This window comes from Lynx canadensis, chromosome D3 (genome assembly GCF_007474595.2).
Source record: "Lynx canadensis isolate LIC74 chromosome D3, mLynCan4.pri.v2, whole genome shotgun sequence".
In the NCBI taxonomy this organism is placed as follows: Eukaryota; Metazoa; Chordata; class Mammalia; order Carnivora; family Felidae; genus Lynx; species Lynx canadensis.
The window spans coordinates 31,137,417-31,142,380 of NC_044314.2; the positions used below are offsets into that span (position 1 = coordinate 31,137,417).

General features: G+C 37.8%; 1 non-coding gene across 1 annotated transcript; it reads right to left on the reverse strand.

Moving 5' to 3' along the window:
• Window positions 1-3,147: 3,147 nt before the first annotated feature.
• On the reverse strand, window positions 3,148-3,254 carry LOC115498910. The gene has a single exon (XR_003964017.1). It is a non-coding gene; the product is annotated as a U6 spliceosomal RNA (small nuclear RNA).
• Between the last annotated feature and the right edge of the window lie 1,710 nt (window positions 3,255-4,964).

Genomic DNA, 4,964 nt, shown 5'->3' on the forward strand with positions numbered 1-4,964 from the left:
AGCATGACAAAATACTTTCTTGATAAAAGTATCAAGCATCCTTTCTTGATAAAAACCCTCAAGAAAGTAGGAATAGAAGGATCATACCTCAAGATCATAAAAGTCATATATAAACGACCCAACGCTAATATCATCTTCAATGGGGAAAAACTGAGAGCTTTCCTCCTAAGGTCAGGAACAAGACAGAGATGTCCACTCTCACCACTGTTATCCAACATAGTATTGGAAGTCTTAGCCTCTGCAAATCAGAAAACACAAAGAAATAAAAGGCATCTAAATCGGCCAGAAGGAGGTCAAACTTTCACTCTTTGCAGATGACATGATACTCTATATGGAAAAACCAAAAGATTCCACCAAAAAAATGCTAGAACTGATTCATAAATTCAGCAAAGTGACAAGATATAAAATCAATTGTACAGAAATCGGCTGCAATCCTATTCACCGACAATGAAGCAACAGTAGAGAAATCAAGGAATTGATCCCATTTACAGCTGCACCAAAACCCATAAAATACCTAGGAATAAATCTAACCAAAGACGTAAGAAATATACACACTGAAAATGATAGTAAGCTTATGAAAGAAATTGAAGAAGACACAAAAAAAAATGGAAAAAGATTCCATGCTCCTGGATAGGAAGAACAAATATTGTTAAAATGCCAATACTACCCAAAGCAATCTATTCGATGCAATCCCTATCAAACTAACACCATCATTCTTCACAGAGCTACAACAAATAATTCTAAAATTTGTATGGAACCAGAAAAGACCCCGAATAGTCAAAGCAATCTTGAAAAAGAAAACCAAAGCAGGCAGCATTACAATCCCGGACTTCAACCTACACCAAAAAGCTTGTAATCATCAAAACAGTACATTACTGGCACAAGAACAGACACCCAGATCAATGGAACAGAATAGAGAACCCAGAAATGGACCCACAAACACATGGCCAACTAATCTTTGACAAAGCAGGAAAGAATATCCAATGGAATAAAGACTTTCTCTTCAGCAAGTGGTGCTGGAAAAACTGGACAGCAACATGCAGAAGAATGAACCTGGACCACTTTCTTACACCATACACAAAAATAAACTCAAAATGGATGAAAGACCTCAATGTAAGACAGGAAGCTATCAAAATCCTCAAGGAGAAAGCAGGCAAAAACCTCTTTGATCTTGGCTGTAGCAACATCTTACTCAACATGCCTCCGGAGACAAGGGAAACAGAAGCAAAAATGAACTACTGGGACCTCATCAAAATCAAAAGCTTCTGCACAGTGAAGGAAACAATCAGAAACCTAAAAGACAATCGACAGAATGGGAGAAGATATTTGCAAATGCCATATCAGATGAATGGTTGGTATCCAAAATCTATAAAGAACTTATCAAACTCAACACCCAAAAAACAAATAATCCAGTGAAGAAATGGGCAAAAGACATGAACAGACACTTCTCCAAAGAAGACATCCAGATGGCCAACTGACACATGAAAAAATGCTCAACATCACTCATCATCAGGGAAATACAAATCAAAACCACAATGAGATACCACCTTACACCAGTCAGAATGGCTAACATTAACAGCTCAGGCAATAATAGATGTTGGCAAGGATGCTGAGAAAGAGGATCTCTTTTGCATTCTTAGTGGGAATGCAAGCTGGTACAGCCGCTCTGGGAAACAGTATGGATGTTCCTCAAAAAATTAAAAATAGAACTCCCCTACAACCCAGCAATTGCACTACTAGGTATTTATCCAAGGATACAGGTGTACTGTTTCAAAGGGACATATGTACCCCAATGTTTATAGCAGCACTATCAACAATAGCCAAAGTATGGGAAGAGCCCAAATGTCCATTGATGGATGAATGGATAAAGAAGAGGTGGTATATATATGTGTACACACACACACACACACACACAATGGAGTATCACTTGGCAATCAAAAACAATGAAATCTTGTCATTTGCAACTACTTGGATGGAACTGGAGGGTATTATGCTAAGCAAAATGAGTCAGAGACAGGCATATATCATATGACTTCACTCATATGAGGACTTTAAGAGACAAAACACATGAACATAAGGGAAGGGAAATAAAAATAATATACAAACAGGGAGGGGGACAAAACATAAGATATTCTTACATATGGAGAACAAACAGAGGGTCACTGGAGGGGTTGTGGGAGGGGGGATGGGCTAAATGGGTAAGGGGCATTAAGGAATCTACTCCTGAAATCATTGTTGCACTATATGCTAATTTGGATGTAAATTTTTAAAAAAGTACAATTAAAAAAAAAACTTAGGTAAGTAAAACAACTTTTTAAAACTGTCATGGATATTGACCGTTATTGTCAGAAACCAGGTTTCATGATTCTCAGTCCAGGGCTAGTGTTTGTTTTTGTTTTGATATCGAATGCACATTCCTTTATTTTATACTTAGGAAAGAAATCACCCACTCTTCTTCTTTATTCCCTCCCCAGTCTTCTTCTGCAAATATTAAAAATTAAAACCAAATGAAGTTAATTATTATTTTTCTTCAACGTGGTTTTCATAATTGTTAGGGTTTAAATTTTTACAAGTGGCCAATGTCCAAGCGACTTATAGAGTAATACTGATAAAAGGAAAATTCCGGGGCGCCTGGGTGGCGCAGTCGGTTAAGCGTCCGACTTCAGCCAGGTCACGATCTCGCGGTGCGTGAGTTCGAGCCCCGCGTCGGGCTCTGGGCTGATGGCTCAGAGCCTGGAGCCTGTTTCCCATTCTGTGTCTCCCTCTCTCTCTGCCCCTCCCCCGTTCATGCTCTGTCTCTCTCTGTCCCACAAATAAATAAACGTTGAAAAAAAAAATTAAAAAAAAAAAAAAAGGAAAATTCCATATTACAAGTTAGCAAATTCTAGTACAAAAATAGTTTGTGTGTTAGAATACCCTTTCCTTTTTAGAAAAAAAATTAAAGTGTATTTTTTTATTTTTCAGAGAGAGAGAGCATGCACAAGTGGGGAAGGGGCAGAGGGAGAGAATCTCAAACAGTTTCCACACCACCATCATAGAGACTGATGCGGGGCTGGAACTCACAAACCGTGCGAGATCACAACCTGAGCCCAAGTCGCGCACTCAACTGGCTGAACTACCCCAGCGCCCCATAATAGCCTTTCCTTTTAAAACTGTGGAATCTTCACAAATTCGCATGTCATCCTGGCTCAGGGGCCATGCTAATCTTCTTTGTATCATTCCAATTTTAGTATATGGGTTGCCAAAGCAAATACCAGTACTGTTTCTTATGCTTTAATGCCTGGTTTAGATGAGAAAATGCTTCAACAGTATCAAGAGCTACATAGTCATCAAGGGTTAAGTTTAGTTGACCAGCTGAATAGAAGATTCAGATTTTATGTACTTATCATAAATTACTTTACTGCTAACCAGAGTTTCTGAATAGCAGTGAGAACACAGATAATAGCATTACTTATGCCCTGAGTTGGTATCAAGCCAGTCAAAAGCAAATAAAGTTGATCCTTACATCAACCTGTAAATGTATGATTTCCAGCAACTTTTATGAAATACTGAAAATGATTTTCAACCTACATTCTACTTTTATAGACTGGTGATCCTCTGTGGACTCAGGAACTAGATGGGAACCCATGAACCCATGATTTTTCACATCCCTTTTAACAAGGACATTCGTTGTCTCTAATATCCTATATCAAACCATCATCTTACGTAACAGGAGCCCAAGAACACCTACTTCATAATAAATATAAGGACTATATGAATTTGGATTTTGATGTATTCATTGAGAACTTTTTTTCATCATGCAAAAAATGAATTTTTATGGTAAATACTGGTCAAGGTGGACTTTCCAGTCTCAAATACTCAAGGCTTTTTTAAAATATAACCTTCAGATCTAGGATAAAATAAACAGACTGGTTTTGTTGTAGACACATATTTGTCACCAGCATCACCTATGGGTATTTCATAGGTAGGTGCACACAGCTCTCTGAGAAGGGAAGAAGGTAAGACCCTATCTTTAAAATATGCTTTTTATATAAGTGACATTTTTTCATGTTGTCAGCCTTCAATTTTCCACCGATGCACTTACAAGTTTTCACCAACACCTGAATGCAAATGTGACACCAACCCTGAATGAAGCATGGCTTTCCTTGCAGAGCCTTTGGTGCTGAAACAATGGGAAGTAATAAACACTCACCACTGGCCCTTTTCCACAGTGAAGTTACTCATTGCAAACTCACCAACAACTTTTGACCTCTGGACCCAAAGACTATCAATTACCCAGCTTACAGAGGTGGAATATAGTGAACCAGCAGCATCATTTGGCTGTCACCCAGTTAACATTCTATCATAGGTTGAAAAGCAATTTGTCCAATATTTCAACTGCCAGGGAGAATTCTTTATTAGCTTTTGGATAGGTTTGCCTTTCAATCGCATGATTTGAATAGCTTCTGTGGTAGGAGAGATGCTGCCCTCAGATAATGATTTTGCATTTCACCTTATCATTAATGCTTTGGACCTCAAGGGAAGTCACTGTGCCTTTTATGAAGGTCGAAGCATTTTATAACCTTAATAAAGACTCATAGCCTCAGGAATAGCAAGTGTGAGCAAGTGTGGGGGATTGACTGAATAAAAATATAACTAAATTGGCACTTTAGACTACACTCTTTGGAGGATTTCAAATGCAAATCAACAGTTAAAGAGTACAATGGCACCCCAAACTTCAGTGCTATTCAAAAACACACACACACACACACACACACACACACAGAGAAAGTGGCATGATTCAAAGAAAAACGAGAGAAATTATCTTTTTCTTTTTTTCCAGAAAAGCTTTTGTCTGTAGTGTTATGTTTAATTGCTAAATATTTTACATTGGGTGCTATAGCAGTTTGATTGATTTGAATTAAAAACAATAATCATGGTGATTCTTAGTTATTGTAAATTTATTTGTATATATCATGTAGGTC